Source organism: Jaculus jaculus, chromosome 3 (genome assembly GCF_020740685.1).
Source record: "Jaculus jaculus isolate mJacJac1 chromosome 3, mJacJac1.mat.Y.cur, whole genome shotgun sequence".
Classification (NCBI taxonomy): Eukaryota; Metazoa; Chordata; class Mammalia; order Rodentia; family Dipodidae; genus Jaculus; species Jaculus jaculus.
Window position 1 is genome coordinate 125984728 of NC_059104.1, and position 18460 is coordinate 126003187.

Genomic DNA, 18460 nt, shown 5'->3' on the forward strand with positions numbered 1-18460 from the left:
GTAAATTTTATTTTGAGACAGGGTCTTGGTAAGTTGCCCAGGCTGGCCTTCCATTTGTAATCCTGCCTCAGCCTCCCAGGTAGGTGGGATTACTGGCATGTGCCACCATGCCAACATCTAGATTAAAAACAAAAATAAAAATCTAATTTGTGCTTAAACACCTTAGGGAAAAAAGAAGCCCTACCTTTTGTTAAAGACGGGGCCTACACAGCACCAGAGCCACCTTCCCCCAGAAGGAAGCCATTCCTTAGGGGCCTCTGCTGAGGAGTTGCTGAAGAGCCTCTCAGCAGAGGAAAGGGGCCCAAAGAAAGGGACCCAGGGGGATGTTCTGAGGAGGCAGGAAGTCCGTCCACTAGATCCAGAACAGAAGCAGCTTCCTGTCCTCCGGGAAGGGAGATGCATCTGGAAGTGCTGGAGGAGGGGAACATGGCCCTTCTCCTGTGAAGCACCTCCCAGGTAAGGCCTGTCACCTACACGCAGAGCAGGCGTCCAGCTAGCAGTAGCATATGTTGGCTGATGGGGTGCGGTTCCACAGGATGGCAGACAGGGCTTCCAGTGCCCTGACTCCCTAACGGGTCTTGTCACTTGCGATGGGCAGACTGGTGGCCAAGCTGCAGGTCATCATAGGTGCGATAGCGCTTGACGTGGATGCGATGCACACGGTCCTTCAGTTCAAAGGTCTCCTTGTCTGTCTTCGCTGGGAGAAGCCTGGCTGCGGCTCCGGCTTGTGGCCTCCAATAAGGAGTTGTTAGGGACTCGAGGGGTCTCATATAGTAGGACGTTGAGTGTCTCCTCGTAGATACGGGCCTCTGGGAATTCCACCTTGGTCGGCTTCTTCTCAGTGGCATAGACGATGGAGGTGCAGCACACCTCTGCCAGCTTACGACCTTGGCCATAGAAGGACCAGCAGCAGATCTTGTGGCCGATAACGTCCTTGATGAAGAGCACTCGGCCACTGAAGCGGAGGGACAGCTTGTCAAAAAGCTCAATGTTTTTCAGTAGGTGATCATCGAGTTGCTGGCGTAGGAATACTAGTTGTTGCTCCTGTTGTATAGCAGCTCTGCCACAGGCTTGGTGGAGGATTCAATGAGCTTGTCCTCCTCCCTCAGGGATGTGATGATGGGGATGTTGCACACGGGCTGGTAGGAATCCTTCTTGTCCTGCAGGGCAGTCTGGCACATGTTCACCAGTCCCTGAATGAGGTAATATTTGGCTTCAGCCATCAATTCCTGGATTTCTTGCCAGTTTGGAGGGAGAGTGATGGTGTCATCTCGGAGGTAATTCAAAATGGTGCCAAAGTGTTTTCCACATCAGTCTATGAGGATCCAGCCTTCTTTGTCAGTCAGCACCTCCATGTGCCCGCTGAACATGGCCTTGAGCATGGTGTCGTGCCGGGTGAGGGCCCACACGGTGGTGTAGTGCAGGGAGCCGCCCACGTTGAGCTGCACATACTTGTTGCCCAGTCCTCCTCCCTTGAAGCTGCTTAGCTTGGGCTTGGCCCCTGACGTTGGGCACAGACAGGTGTCACCCGACATCTCCCGTTGCAGGTAGATCACCACAAAGCAGGAGGTAGGCCTGGAAGGCTCTGCCATGGTGGAAGTGGTCACAAATGAGTGGCCTGTAGAAGCCAGGGCCTCATACTCTCAGTGCGTCCACCGGGCGCCTCTCCTCTCAGCAAGCAGACTCCGAGCCGCCCGGGCCTGCGGCTGCCTGCCCTTCACCAATCCAGGCTGTGAGCTCACATCCTGCTCCTACCCTCTCCCCAAATAATTCTTAATGGGGAAAAAAAACAAGGAATTTCCACTGAGATTGGGAACAAGACAGGGGTGCCCACTCTTCCCACTGCTCTTCAGCATAGTACTAGGAATAAGATAGGAGAAAGAAATAAAAGGGATTCAAATTGAAAAGGAAGAAGTCAAGCTAGCCCTATTTGCAGATGACATGATCCTATATGTAAGTGACCCAAAAGTCTCCATCCCAAATCTTCTAAAGGTGATAAATTACTTCAGCAAAGTGTCAGGATACAAAATCAATGCACAAAAATAAAGTAGCTTTTTGATATACAAGGGAAAAATATATAGAGAAAAAAATCAGTGAGACTGTCCCATTTTCAATAACAACAGAAAAATTAAATACCTTGGAATAACACTAACAAAGGATGTGAAGGAACTACATAATGAAAACATAAAAACACTCAAGAAAGAAATAGAGGACAACTTAAGAAGATGGAAGGACCTCCCATGTTCCTGGATAGGTAGAATTAACATTGTGAAAATGGCAATTCTACCAAAAGTAATATACAGATTAAACATAATACCAATAAAAATATCAGCATTGGGCTGGAGAGATGGCTTAGCTATTAAGCGCTTGCCTGTGAAGCCTAACAACCCTGGTTCAAGGCTCGATTCCCCAGGATCCATGTAAGCCAGATGCACAAGTTGGTCCATGCATCTGGAGTTCATTCGCAGTGGCTGGAGGTCCTGGCATGCCCATTCTCTCCCTCTCCCTCTCTCTCTCTCTCTCTCTCTCTCTCTCTCTCACACACACACACACACACACACACACACACACACACACACTTTCTCTTTCTCAAATAAATAAAAATAAATAAAATGTTTTTTTAATTTTTTTCATGGGCTCAGTGGTTAAGGCACTTGCCTGCATAGCCTAATGACCCAGGGTTCAATTCTTCAGTGTCCACTAAAGCCAGGTGCACTGTGGTGCATACATTTGGAATTCATTTGCAATGCTGTTGGCCCTATCACTCCCATTCTTTCTCTCTATCTCTCTCTCCCCCACCTATATGTTTCTGCTTGCAAATAAATAGATAAAATATTTTTTTAATTTCTTAATAACCTCTAACTTTGCTTCAAAGTAAGATGAAATATTAACATGAGGATAAATTAATATATTTATAAAGTCTGGATGTGGTGGCTTATACCAGAAATCACAGAACTCAGAAGGCTGAGTTCCAGGCCAGCCTGGGTTACAAAGTGAGACCCTGTCTCAAACAAAACAAAACAAATTATACAGAGAAAAAGATGGAAGGTAGAGAGAGAATCAAAATGTCTATTTGGAAGAAATATTTTTCTAGCCTTCTTTTCAAATTGAAGGTCAGATATGATTGTTTTTTCATATGCTGGTTAGACCCTTTGCTTCTGAGCGTGTCATGAAGCAGTATGTCATGGCAGAAGCAAGTTGTGAGAAAGATGCGCTCATCATGGTCTGGAATGGAGAGGGACAGAGAAAAAGCAAAGGGCAGAGGCTGGTCCCAGGGATCCCTTCCAAAGACAAGTACACAGTGACCAATAGACCTCCCACCAAGCCCCACCTCCTAAATCCCCGCCCCCCCCCCCCCCCCACCATCAGGGTACAAGGTTAACACTAATCTTCAACACTTGGGCTATCAAGGGACATTCCAGGTCCAAATTACAGCAATTTTACTATGAAAGGACTGTTAATTTAGAGTATGGAAAAGAGGCCTAAACAGTTGAAGTAGGCATGAGGGTGAGCTTGGTGCTGTAAAGCTGATAGGAAGAAAATGACTAACACATTGCCATACAGTGAGGCTAGGGTCCTAGAACCTCTTACTTACCTTTGATTTTTAAATATTTTTTTTTTTTTTTAGTATTTTTATTTTTTCATGAACAGAGAGAGAAAAAATGGACACTCTAGGGCCTCTTGCTGCTGCACATGAACTCCAGATGGAAGTGCCACTTTGTACATCTGGCTTATTACATGGGTACTGGGGAATCAAACTTGAGCCAGCAGGCTTTGCAAACAAGGATCTTTGATTACTGTTCCATCTCTCCAGTCCGTTTATATTTTTTAAGCTTTTTTTTGTTCATTTTAATTTATTTATTTCAGAGTGACAGAGACAGAAAGAGGCAGATAGAGAGAGAGAAAGAGAATGGGCACGCCAGGGCTCCCAGCCACTGCAAACAAACTCCAGATGCCTGCGCCCCCTTGTGCATCTGGCTAACGTGGGTCCTGGAGAATTGAGCCTGGAACCCAGGTCCTTAGGCTTCACAGGCAAGCGCTTAACCACTAAGTCATCTCTCCAGCCCCCAGTTTATATTTTTAATTATGATATAATACCCATAAAACTTACCTTCCGAAAATTGTTAGTGTTAGTTCATCAGTGTTAAGTGTATTCAGGTTGTTTTGCACAAATCTCCAAAGCTTTTTCATCTTGTAATATTGAAACCTTGCATTCAGTAAATGACTTCTTTCCCCTTCCCCTCAGGAAACTACAACCATATATTCTGTGTTTCTTGGAAAGTACTGTACATGCCTCATATGAAAAGAGTATTTGTCCTTTTGTGCACTATTTCACTTAACACAGTGTCCGCAAGGTTTGCGCACATTGGAGCATGTGTCAGACCTCTTTTAAGGCTGAGTTAGACTCTACCCTATGTAAATATTACATTTCACTTATCCTTGTATCCACTGTTGTATATTTGGCTTGTTTCTACCTTTTAGCTATTATGAATACCTCTGCTATTAATATAGGTGTGTTATATTAATATAACATCTCTTCAAGTTTTAAATATATACTTAAACTGGAAATGAATAAGTGTTATAATCCAAAGTTTCACCTTGCTATTCTACTACAAATAATATGTTTGGAATACACTATCAGAACAAAGTTAAGCCTTCTGTTATTTATCAGATTTTATTATAAATATGTCATTAGCTTTAATGTTCATACTCTCATGCTGGTCTTTTGTTTCAATTCAGTGCTGTACATTTTTGCTCATGCAATAGAGTATGTTGATGAAGTATCCAGGCAACATCTTCAACTCCAAGCCAGTTGTCCTATTTAGATCTGAAATATCCCCCAAAGGCCCCATGCTAACTGCTCAATTATAGGCTGACATAATTTGAGGAAGTAAATGGACCATGAGGGCTCTGACCTCATGCATGGATCACCCACAGGTCTGTAATTGATCTGTGAGGAAGTAAAGAAAATAATAAAAGGTAGGGCTTTATTGGATAAAGTATGTCCCTGGAACTAGACCTTGAGGGGTATATCTTGTCCCCAGTCCCTTTGTTTTGTTTTGTTTGTGTTTTATTTTGGGTTTTGTTTTTTTTTTTTTTCTGGCCATCACGAGGTGAGATGCCTCTTTTGCCACAAGCTCCAGTTGCCGTGGTGCTCTACCTTACCTCAAGTCCAAAGCAATAGAACCAGCCAATCGCAGACTAAGACCTCTGAAACCATGAGCCAAACTAATTTTCCCTCCTTAGTTACCTTTCTATGTAATGTTTGGGTATTTCAATTTGGTCATATTGTCTACACAGAATGGTAACTTATATAAAGAAATGGTAAAAATCATATGAAAGCAATAAGATCACATAATTTTATGTTACTACTTAGCAGTTATTAGTTTGTTGACTTTTGTGTTCCTGACAAGGATGACAATACTTGTTACATAACAATGGGGGATATTTGCAAACAGGTATAAAAGCACTTATCAACTTCTAGTACATTTTCCAACTGTGTGAACCTAATGAGCACCTGCATATTCTTCACACCAGCCCATGTTAGCTGTTCCATGATGCTCACATAAATCTCTTCTATAGTCTCACAGCAAAGATAGCTCTCCTTTTTATTCTCTACTCTAGCCTGTACATTGTTATACATTACTGTTATTCTAAAGTTAATGTTTCACTGCTTTTATTTTCTTAAGTTTAATTTTCCCTGTATTCTGTAAATCTCTTAAGAGCCAAACTTATATATTCATTTATCTGTCTATCTGAATTCTCCTGTAGGATAACCTTTCACTAGGAGAGTTATTAGACGGTAAGCCATCACTAAGTTCCATCTAAGCTTCAAAGTACTTCATTGCAGTACTTCTAGCAGATGTTTTATAACAGTCCTAATTATTGTCCATGCATGAATAAATAAATGTTAAGAGTCCTTTCAATACTTGATAGTTTATATGATGAGAGTCCTAAGATTACAAATTGATCTGTCTTAAAAATAGTTACTGTTTACAAAAAAAAAATCAATTGTATGAATCAAGTTTTTCTCTGAGGGGCACAACCAAAGCAAAATACAGAAATAAATTTGATGCAGAGGCTAATATAATTGCAACTGACATCTCTAACAACCATGCTCAGGTTTTTAGACAATTGTACTCATCAAACACATTTATGTTACTAAGTTCAAAATGCACAGTTGTTATAAATCATCTAAATTATAGCATAAATGTATAGTAATTAATTATACCTTGTCAGTATTATATTTGAAGATTATATACATTAATTCATATGGCAAAGGCTATTTATACTAAGGCACCAAAAATAAAGTTTTTAAACCTGTGGCCAAATAAATTCTGATATTCTTCCAATTCTCTTCACTTGGATCTATGCTCTGTGCTTTCAGTCCCACTTTATGGGTTTACTATTAGTTACTGGTTTGTTTATTTGTTTTTATACATGCTAGGTAGGGGCTCTACCACCTAGCTATGCCCCTAACTCTTCACTTGTAGGTTCCAGGCAGATATTCTACTGCTGAACCGTGCCCCCTGCCCCTCAATTCTATTTTGGAGAGACCATGCAACTACCTAATATAATTCTGAATTGTCATGTTAACCTCTGTGGATACTGGGTGTCCTACACACTTCTTCAGATCTGTGTCCTAAGGGAGAAGATTGTATCCAGCATAGAATGTGAGTGTTCTGAGATCACACTAATGTCTGAAGAAATATGGCAGGGATGATAAGGTGCTCTTGATCAATTCAGTTCCACAAATATTTAATGTCTACTCAGCACTTATCTGGTCTGGTTCCTTTGTTATTTCCTTCCCAAACTTTGAGGAGAAAACCTACATCTTCTTCTTTTCCTCACTGTCCATGTCCCTTCAAACTCAACCATCAGGCCCCCACACTGCCACTCTAGAAAAGGTCCTCATTCCTTCTGGATTTTCAAATTTAACAGTCTCTTGTCACTTTTCTTCCATTTTACCTCTTTGCTATAATTGGTATTTTGACTATTTGTCCCTACCTTCACATCTCTAACTGTATTTTCTCCTTTTGTCTGTCTTTTTCATATTCTTTTCATCTCAGAGCTATTCTGCCTGTGTACACCTTAAGCATTAACATTTTCTTATAGTCTGTCCTTCATTTTTCTCTCTTCTCACTCTTGGCACATGTTTCCATCCACAACCCTGACTTCCATCATTACTCCCTACAGCTGTATCCCAAAGTCACAGTTATAATCCAGAGCTTTCCCTGGAGTCTAAATCCTCACACCGCACTCTGCTTGGAAGTCTGACAGCCACTTCAATAGAAACCAATCAAAACTCAGCTGGTGTCTTTCCTCCTGGATTAAGCACGTCTTCTTGAATTTATGAGCTGCTTCCTCTCTCCTAAATTATTACCAACTTTCTAAACTGATTTTCTTGCCCAATTCCCACTCCTCAGTCTATTCACTGACTACAGAGTGAAATTCTTAAAAGGAAAACAAGATCTTGCCAATTCTCTGCATAAAGCTATTCCTCACTTCAAGTGCCCTGATAATAAAGTCCAAACTCCTTACTCCTGCCTGCATTTAGAGACCTGTTCTTGGCACTGTGCACATGAAATACTTCAGTTTTCAAGTAAGTCACACCATGTATCACCTTTTGCAGTTCTCACATTGGTCCCTCTATGAGAAAGTTCTACCACACAATTGATACAGTGAAATCCTGCATACCTTTCAAAACAAATCAGCATCCTTCTCTAACAAAGTTTCTGTCATTTCTGCTTATAACTCTCATTGACTGAAGACTCTCTAGCCTTTATGACTTCACTGTAGCCATAGACTTCTCATCATAACATCAATGATCTTCTGGCATTATTTGGTGTGGAGGGGTGCTCAGTATATTCATGTTAGTGTGTTATAAACATGTGCACATATGTGCTTGATCATGGGGAGGTTAGAAGTTGACATTGAGTGTCTTCCTAAATTGCTCTCTGTCCTTTTTTCCCCCCCCCCGAGGTAGGGTTTTTACTCTAGCTCAGGCTGACCTGGAATTCACTATGTAGTCTCAGGGTGGCCTCAAGCTCATGGTGATTCTCCCACCTCTGCCTCCTCAGTGCTGGGATTAAAGGCATGCACCACTATACCTGGTGTTTCTTTCTTTCTTTCTTTCTTTTTCTCTCTTTTCTTTTTTTTTTTTGTTTTGTTTTTTTTGTTTTGTTTTTACTTTTTAAACAAGGACTCTCACTTAACTTCTTACCCTGGAGTTTGTTGATTGGGCTAGACTAACTAGCCAGCCAACAAGTCCCAGGGATCCTCCTGTCTCCATCTCTACCTCCCCAGCACTAACATCACAAGTAGGAACCACTATGTGGGCGCTTTTATGGGTGCTGAAGATGCAAACTTGGGTTCTTATATTTGCTGTGCTAACTTAGCCATCTCCCCAGACCTCAACCTTATTTTCTTATGTGTCTGTATTATGCTTTTTAAGGGCAGAGGCTATGCATTATCTATCATTTATCCACAGTCTTTTAAACTTTCAGCAAGCAATTAAATTTTAACATTAGAAAATTAGAAATTATAAAATACTAGAAAATTTTCGGTGCCAGGGATGGGATACCTTCCAGTGAGTTGCTGGCCAGGGAGGTCCCTGTTGACTCCAAAATATTATAGGCTGTTGACTAGGCCCTTGGTTTCCCATGAGAAAGAGATGGTAAAACATTATTGCTCAAGACTTCACATGCCCGGCCTGAAAAGTCACTGGGAAATCAAGCTGGTGCTGAGCAGAAACCTCCTCCCTATAGACCAGCCAACTGAAAGCTGGAAAAAGCTGCAATGTATGCAGCCTTATGGAAGACAGAATTCATCAGTAGGGAAAACAGTGGACACTGGAATCCTCAAGTTTGGCCAGATGAGCCAAATACAATAGTGACTTGTCTGCTCTGGGAGAAACCAACTGCTCTTTAATTGGACCAAAGGCCCACTCTGTGGAAGGGAATACATGCCCAATACTGAAAACCTAATCAAAAGCCTATGACAGGGGAGGTCATGAGCCTTAGGGGTATAAAGCCAGCTTTTGTCTGGATAAATGCATATGTTATTCTCACCGAATTGCCCTGAAAGCACTACACTTAATATTCATATTCATATATTAATGCTTCTCTCACTTCTGGTTAGAAAAAGATGATGACATCAAATTAAAAAAGAGACTAATGGAGAGAGGGAGGGGATTTGACTGAGAGCAGAGTTATGAAGGGGAAAGCAGGAGAGGGGAGGGAAATACCATGGTTTGTTGTCTGTAAGTATAGAAGTTGTCAAATATATATATTATTATTATTATATATTATATATATATATACACACAAATACATACATACAGAGAGAGAGAGAGAGCATGGCTACCAAAAAAGTAATATTATATATATGAAGGATTGATTAAAAATAATTGCATAAATCGGTGGGCATGTTGGCACACACCTTTAATTCCAGCACTCAGGAGGCTGAGGTAGGAGGATCACTAAGTTCAAGGCCATCGTGGAGCTACAAACTAAGTTACAGGTCAGCCTTGGCTAGAGTAAGACCCTACCTCAAATAAAACCATAAAAATGACTGCATAAGTAATTTGAAAGCTTGCTTAGCCCCAATTGTCCCAACAAACATAAAAAATAAAAATAAAAAGCCAGGAATAGGGGCACATACTTGGAATTCTAGTTACTTAGGAGCCTAAGGTAGGAGGCCAGCTTGGGCTATATAATAATATACTGTCCTGTTTAATCCTAGCACTTGGGATGTAGAGCTAGAAGGATCATTGTCAGTTTGAAGCCACCCTAAGATTACATAGTGAACTCTAGATCAGCCTGGGCTAGAGTGAGGCCCTATTTTAAAAGACAAAAAAGCAAACAAATAGATAGTATACTGGCAACAAATAAATATGGAGCTGCAAGTGTGATGTATCTGTTCAGAATGGTATTTCCAGATAGATCAAAGGAAACCACATTTATAGAAAGCCTAGAATGTGTTTCTATGCCTTTTGCAATTTGTCTATACCATTCCTGCATTTCTTGTTTCTATAATAATCATATCGTTGGTTTTATGCATCCCTGAGCATTATTAGCAAAATAAAAATACAAGGCTGAATGCAATATAAAGTTGATCAAACTACTCATGTAGTATGTAATGGTTCATCTTCACTGTCAACTTCACTGTGTTCAGAAATACCATAGAAACACACTTTGGAGTGTGTCTAAGAATATTTGAAGGAAGGCTTAAGTGAAGAGGGATGATTCACCTTGAATGTGAGTCCATGGGCTGGAGTCCTGAACTTAATAAAAAATAGAAAACAAGTGGGCCACCAGCATTCATCCATCTCTGCTTCCAAACTTTGCAGGTAATGTGATCAGCTTCTTCATATGAGCTTTTCCACCATACCTTCCTCACCATGATGGAATATTCTTCCATACCATGAACCAAGATAACTTGTTTCTTTTGTGTGGCATTTTTTCAGAGCAATGAGGAAATTATCTAATAAAATCATGAGAAGCACAGGAAAAACTACCACTACATTAGGAAAATATATTTTGTATCATCACCAGTATTCTCTAGTCAACAATGCTTAAAGATTAGGACAACATTAAAGACAGTTACTCTTTTAGCTGTTGAAAAATTATAGAATACACTGAGAGGACAGCAAACATTGGAAGTTGGATCCAGTACTTGAAATTCTGAGTTGTTCCCTGGGTTTTAGTCATTGTTCCCTATTGCAATGGGATCAGTATGAGGGGGCTGAAGGAGTTGGAGGAATGATAGGTGTAATAAGAGAAGAGGCTGAGGAAATTATTCTGGAACTCATGATTTAGGCTTTGAATAAAGACACCTTCTAAAGGAAATGAAATTGGTCTGTTTGCTCCCTAGCAACTCTTGCATCAACATGTCTCTCTGTGGAAAGACATAATGACCTCTGTTGGGAAGGTGACTCTATTATGCTTCCAGGGCTAGTGTGTGCCTTTATTTATTTGGATGTCTCAGCATCCAGGTTACTCAACAATATTTAAATATTTTAGAGATAAAAATACTTTCCATTTTCCCTAAGTATGCTCTAAGGTACCAGGCTGGTAATAAAACATGTACCAAACCTTAAAAGCTGAAGGCTGCATCACCTCAGTATCCAGCTTGTCGGCAGACTGGGTAACATTTCCAGAGGAAATTGCACATGTCATGAGGCTATTAAAAAGCTTGTTTTCAGAAAGGAATACACAATGTCATTGAATCAAAATATAAATCATTGGTATGAAATTTGATGAGTTGGCACAAAGTCTATCTCTGATGGCTTGTTTATAATTAAGATATGTTTTAATTTTATCTGCTACTTAACAGTTTACTTTTAAAATCCATTCATAAAAATTAAATAATTACAATATGTTGAATTTAAAAGTCTGTCTTCATCTGTGCCCATTTTTAGCTTTTTCAATCTCTTCCTTTTTTTAAAGGAAATGCTCAGTGAAGAGAGACTGCCATCTAGAGGTGAGCAGGAAACAGTCTTGATATCCAGAAACAACACCAGGTACTACAACTGTAACAGCTTTGTGGATGACATTTCCCTAGACAAAGGAAAAAAGTGATGACTCTGTAGTCTGGTTAATACAGGCATTCATTTGCCCATTCATTTCAACAAAATTGAACTTTACAGAGTCACCAAGAACTAAGGTAAACCTATCGAACACAGAGGTCCGTAAGTCACATACTTGATAGAAAAATCACTTCCTTTCCTTTCCTTCTTCTCGTGTATTTTCAATAGTATATGACTATGTTTGTGGAGCATGCACTTGAGTTAATGGATTGAGCTTCTGAGGGTGATATCTGGAAAATATTAAATATTTACAGGCTATGCTGCCAGCAAAATATCCTCTGAAGCATGCCAGAAGCACACAGTCTTGTAAATAACTCCCTACTCATCCAAAATTCAGACTACTTATTTTAATATGTTTAGTAATCCATTTAAACATCACCATTTACCCAAGAGTAGGGTAAAGGTAGAAATATACTTTTCTCTTCAATACAAAACACAGAATAGGAATATTGGAAGTGGTTCAGGAAACACGGATATTGATTTCATAGCATTAATGCCAATTCACACATCAAGAAAACTTAGTGGGGCTTGGAGATGGCTCAATGCATAAAGTACTTGCTGCACAAGCATGAGAATCTAAATTCTATTCCAGAAACCATAGAAGAAGCCAGACATGGCAATAGACACCTGTAATCTCAGCATAGAGACAGAAGGATCTTTGGAGATCCCTGACTGGTTAGCTTCAATTCTGTGAGAGTCTCTTAGGGAAGTAAGAAGGAAGAGTGTTAGAGAAAAACATCTGACACCTTTCTCTGGCCTCCACACTTGTGTGCATGTGGCATACATGTCTACATATGCATGTGCCTACACCACATATACAAATGCATATGCTACATATACCACACATACTACACACATAAAAAGACCATTTAGCACATACTTAAGTACTTCCACAAGCCCTCTGTTATGCCTACACCACTAACCCCATCTAAACAGAAATTTGGGTATTGAAAAAATATTAAAAGTATATGAAATATATACACACAGAAACAAGGTACCTATAATATCAAATCAGAGAGTAATGGCAGTTTCCAGGGCATGAAGAAGGAAAATGCGGAGCTGATAATTATCAGGCCTGAGGAATTAGACAAGATGAGTGAGTTGTGCTGCACAGTGTTGTACCTGTGCTGAACACAGCACTGGACGCTTGACATTTTGTTGAGGACAATGTGCAACCTAAGTGTCTCTAGAGAAACAAAATTTAAGCTCAGGATACCCTGTCTCTTAGTTCATGATATGCCTGACCTCATTCTAACACCCAGGTTTCAGTTTAAACATAGCTTTCTTCAGAAAGCCTTCTATTCTGGGTTTGGAGCCCCAGAACCACAAAAGGTCCAGCTCAGTAGCAAGCATTGGTAATCCCAGCCTTCCCCCCGCCCCCCCCCCCCCGCCTCCCCACGGCAAGGTGGGAGGTACAGACAGGAGAGTCCTGGAAGCTGGCCAGGTATTTGCAGAGGTGAACAAGATACCCAATCTCAAGTGAAGTGAAAGGTGAGGATCAACACTTGGAGTTGTCTTCTTTCTCACAGATAATGCCCTGTGGCATGCATGCATGTGCATGTGTGCATACACAGACACACATCATACAAAGGTAATGATACAAGAATAAAGCATTTCTCTTTAAATTAATTTTAAGGTAGTATATACAATCTAGCATTCTCAAACATATGAGGTACCATATTTTGTAATTTGCCCCCTTCCCCTTAGCTCAGAAAACATCTTGACCACCTTCTTCAAAACTCTGCTTCCACCTCAGATTACACTCTTACATGAGTGTACTTGCTTTTTTTATATAATACTTTAAATGCTGCTAGATTGTTGTTTTGTTTACTTGTTTCTTCATGTATTGGTTACCTGTGTATTAAACAGAAAACAGAAGAAAGAAAATCCCCTGCCTTTCCACCTCTGTATCTACAAGGTATGGCAGCATCAGGTATGTCTGGATGTTACATAAAACTTCTTGCATAAATGACTGATGCTATGAAGACATTTTTCACAGGTAGAAAAGAAGGACCTTTTCTAAATCAGGGAAGACCTGAAGCTGGCATAGTGCGTGGTAATCTCGACAAAGCAACAGGAGACCACAACCTGCTAACCAAAATAGCAGTTACCTGCTTTTGTTGGTAAAATGATGGTGACAACAGTGTACCAACCACATGAAGATGTGTTATCTTTGACAGCAGGAACTGAGTTGACTAGTTTCCCCAGAGACTGGCCCAGAAGCAAAGAAGTTTTGCCCTCCATCCTTTATAGAAAGTGTCTGTCATCTCCGTTTTGTTGTTCTTACTGTTGTTTGTGGCATTGGAGATCAACCCCAAGGCCCGGTGAGTGGTGCTAAGCAAGGACTTTCCACTAAGCAATACCCAGCCTACTGTGATCCCCTCACATACACGTATGTAGAGATGATGAGGAAGAAGCCAGCTATACCCCTGTGTTCATGGAGGTACCCATGCAATTCAGCTCTCTCCCTCTTCACGACCATCCCTACTTTCTTCCCTACCATGAATACCCCAGGAGTTTGATAACCTTGTTGTACTGGTTTACATGTCATGTTTCCTACATCATAACTATAAATTTTTAGGCTTTTTTTTCACCATTACCACAAAAGTAAAGACAGGACCCCATAAATGGATTCTGCAGTTTGTCACAATATTCAAGAACGTTTTAGGTGTGCTGACAGAAGTGCTGCCTCTCCTTGGTATTTCACCTGCATTTTAAAGATGTTGCACTTCACTAAACTTATCAAAATACATATTGCTTTTTTGTTGAAATTATATTACAATGTAATTTCAACCAGAAACAAGTATCCATCTTCCTTGGATCATTACTTCCTTTAAAAAGGAATTTGGTGCATTCACCCTTTCAGACCATGGTAATATCAGCTAGACCACTCCAAAGGTAATGTATACATCCAGTATTCTTCAAAGTTCTCTAAAAAAAAAAAAAAACAAGGACTGCAGGGATGGCTTAGCAATTAAGGCCCTTGCCTGTAAAGCCAAAGGACCCAGGTTCAATTCCCCAGGACCCACATAAGCTGGATGCACAAGGGGGCTCATGCATCTGGAGTTTGTTTGCAGCAGCTGAAAACTCCATCACATGAACCCATTCTCTCCTCTCCCTATCAAATGAATAAAATAAGCAAAAAAAAAAAAAAAAAAAAAAAACAAGAAAAGCTTTTTTATTGGCAAACTTCACACATACACAATGTACCTTAATCATAATCTCTTCCCACCACCTTCGTCTTCCCTCCTGTGTCCTCTCTTTACTGAACTCCTTCTTTCCAACTATTCCCTCTTCTATTTGATGTCATCAATTCTTTTTACCCTCATATTAAGCGTGTTTTGTACAGGCAGTGTCAGGTACTGTGAGATCATGAATGTGAAAGCCACTTTGTGTCCAGAACAAACACAGTATTCCAAAGCACTCCTTTCCAACCTTACATTCTTTCTACCACTTCTTCCACAATGGTCCCTCCTGAGCCTTGGAGAGTGTGATACAGATGTTTTTTAGTGCTGAACATTCCACTGTCACTTCCTAGCACTTTGAGTTTTCTTAGTCATCGCCATGATTTGAAAAGAGAAGTTTCTTTGTGTTGAGTTATGAAGCCAGTTCTCTTTTTGGTGCACTACGAGCCAGTCTCAGCTGGTTAAATGGGTCAGCTCTTCTGGGTGAGGGAAGGGTGACTGAAATCCCTTGGCATCTGGCAGGCTCCAGTGCTGTTCCAGGTGCTGGGGTATGAAGGAGGGGAGGTTGTAGTGTGATGTCAGGAACTGCTTAGCTGGTCCCTATTGTCACTATCTTCTCCTTCAGGTTCTTTTGATTTTTCAGGGCTAGGGTGAGGAGAATCCCTTTCCAGTGGTTTTGAGTGCTCTTGCCAGCTCAGGTAGGATAGGGCAATGAGAAACTCTTTCTAGCAGCCACCAGCTGGAGCCTGAGCCTTAAGGATTACCTGATTACCAGTAGCTCCTATTTCTCTGCAGGGTTCCCACCCAACTTAAAGAGTTTCTTATACACCTTGACATTTTCAGAAAGACAGTGTATTGTGTATTATTTTGCCTCTTTTTTCCCCAAGTATCAGCAAGGCTCCTATTCCACCATCTTAACTGAACCACACCCCTACAGTTCTTAAAGTCAACTCAAAGGGAGAAGGAATATTACTCTGTAACTGACATGCACTTTTCTCTTTCTAGTACCATTGCACTTTGAGGACAAGTGCCATGGAAGACTTAGCAGCTGCCAACAAAGTCTTAGGTTGTCCCAAGGGCTCCTGACTTTGTCACCATCCAAGCTTTTAGGAATGATGATTTATTGATTCCATATAATTGCATATCAAATATACAAAACCAATGGCAAATAGACAAAATGATGTTGTACCACCACTCTCTGCTCCAGGGTAAAAAGTTGTCCAGAGATCTCTGGTCTCTATGGAGTGGAAGTTGAATGCAAGGAGAGGATTGCAGTGGACTCCTGTTCCTTTGCCTTCTGGCATGCCCTGCTACCTTGTATCCTTAATGATGAACCTAATATGAAAAATCAGAGACTGCTGATAAAAAATCAAAACAACCACAGGTGAAAGTGGAGACACTATACAGAGATATGAATGCTTTTATGGTTACCTGTGTGAGCTACTGTTGTCTATGGAAAAGAAGGCAGAAGCATTGTTTCAATGCTTTGGAAACTAGACACATATGCACACACACACATACACACACACACACAAATTATGTAATTATTTTAATAAAAATAACCTGCCTGACTGGTTTCCAGAATTCTTAGTATGTCTTCCAGCAAAGGATTCAAAGTTATTTTTGAAAAACAGAGTCAAAACCTACTCAATGTGTATTTAGTACTTGAAACATTTCTGAGAGTTGTCTGCTAAGTAGGATAAATTATGTGAAAATAATTTTCATTATCTCTAGTGTCAGTGATAGGTGAAATGAAATCATCAAAAATGAATCTGGACAATGAGACCTACATAGATTTTATTCATGTAACTAAAATTCTTATGAGAAGGAATGCTCTTTTTAAATAAAGACTGACTAATTTATCTAATAACATTGTTGAGTGATTATTATTCACTTAAATACAAGAAGTGGCCAATGTCAAATACCTCCCCCACACTGTCCTTCTACCATGAACCAGCTAGTACATGCATAAGCCCTCAGTGGCAATAGATACAAAACTTACATTATTCTGAGCCCATCAATATTTTGCCATGAAAGATGGAGGGAAAAAGGAACTAGACAACAAAACAGAGAAAGGACTACCTTGAAAGAGGAGGGTCCTCGGGGGATGGGACTAAGGGGAGCACAAACAAGGATAATGGGGTGGGAGGAACATGGTTAAGTTACTGTATGTTCATTCATTAAAGTTTAAAATGTCCCCACCCCATGGCTGGAGAGATGACTCAGCAGTCAAAGGAGTTTGCTGGCAAAACCTGACCACCTGGGTTCAGTTCCTAAGTATCCACATAAAGCCAGATGCACAAAGTAGCACTTGAGTCTAGAGTTCATTTGCAGTGGCAGGAGGTCATGCCATACCCATGTGCTCGCTTGCTCTCTCTCTCTCTCTCTCTCTCTCTCTCTCTCTCTCTCTCTCCTCTCTCCTCTTCTCTCTATCTCTCTCTCTCCCTCTCTCTCTCTCTCTCTCTCTCTCTCTCTCTCTTTCTCTCTCTCTCTCTCTCCCCCTCATAAATAAACAAATATATTTTTAAAAATCCCTGTCCCAGGGCTGGGGAAATGGCTTAGTGAATAGTTAAGGCATTTGCCTGTGAAGCCTAAGGAACCTGGTTCTATTCCCCAAGACCCACTTAAGCCAGCTGCACAAGGGGACACATGCGTCTGGAGTTAGTTTGCAGTGTCTGAAGGCCCTGGCAAGCCCATTCTCTTTTTCTCTGTCTCTTCCTCCCTCCCACCCTCCCTTCCCCCCCCCCTCTCAAATAAATTAAATTAAATTAAAATTCCTCTCCCAGCCAGCATGGTGGCACACCCCTTTAATCCCAGTACTTGGGAGGCAGAGGTAGAAGGATCACTATGAGTTCAAAACCAGCCTGAGACTACATAGTAAATTCCAGGTCATCCAGGGCTAGATAGAAACCCTACCTCAGAAAAACTAAACAAAAAAAAAAAAATCCCTCTCCCAAAAGATAGGTATAACTAATATACCTTCCTTTCCAGTTGCTTTTCCACTTTCCTTTTCACTCGCTAGGTAAACAATTATTTTTTACACCTAACCTATAGATCATAAAAGATATGAGGTTAAGAAGATGTCATTTAAAAGAAATCTTCCTTTGTAGGACCTGGTGGTGCATGCTCATAATTCTAGCTACTCAAGAGGCCAAATAAGAAAGATTACAAGTTCAAGTCAAGCCTGAGTAACTTAGACCTTATCTAAGATCCAAAGTAAAAAGAGGGTTGGGAATATAGCTCAGTGGTAAGCACTTGCCTAACACATGTAAAGTCCTATGCTGAATCATCAGGACCACAAAAAGAAATATAAAAAAGAAAAGAAGGAAAGAGAAGAGAGAAGCAAATTAAATGGAAGTTGTACCTAGTGCTCCTCTAATTCATGAGATGCTTCCACATTTGAATCAATTTTCTTAAGGTTTCCTTGAAGTCTTCTAACAAAAAAGGAACCTATATTTCAAAGTCATGCATTTACTTCATCATTCACCTATGCAATAATTTATTCTACATATACTAATTTAACAATGCACCATGCTAAATGTTGGAAAGTATATAAGTCTGATATCACCCAGATACAGTGTTTGTTCTTCAAGCAGCTAAAAGACCAGCAAATATTTTAAAAAGCTACAATATGAGGAAAAATAATAATTTAGGTTTATAGTAATGATTCCCTTGAAAATATTCT

At 40.4% G+C, this 18460-nt stretch overlaps 1 pseudogene; it reads right to left on the reverse strand.

The window, feature by feature from the left end:
- Positions 1-581: 581 nt before the first annotated feature.
- Positions 582-1554, reverse strand: LOC101617134 (annotated as a pseudogene).
- Positions 1555-18460: the final 16906 nt, after the last annotated feature.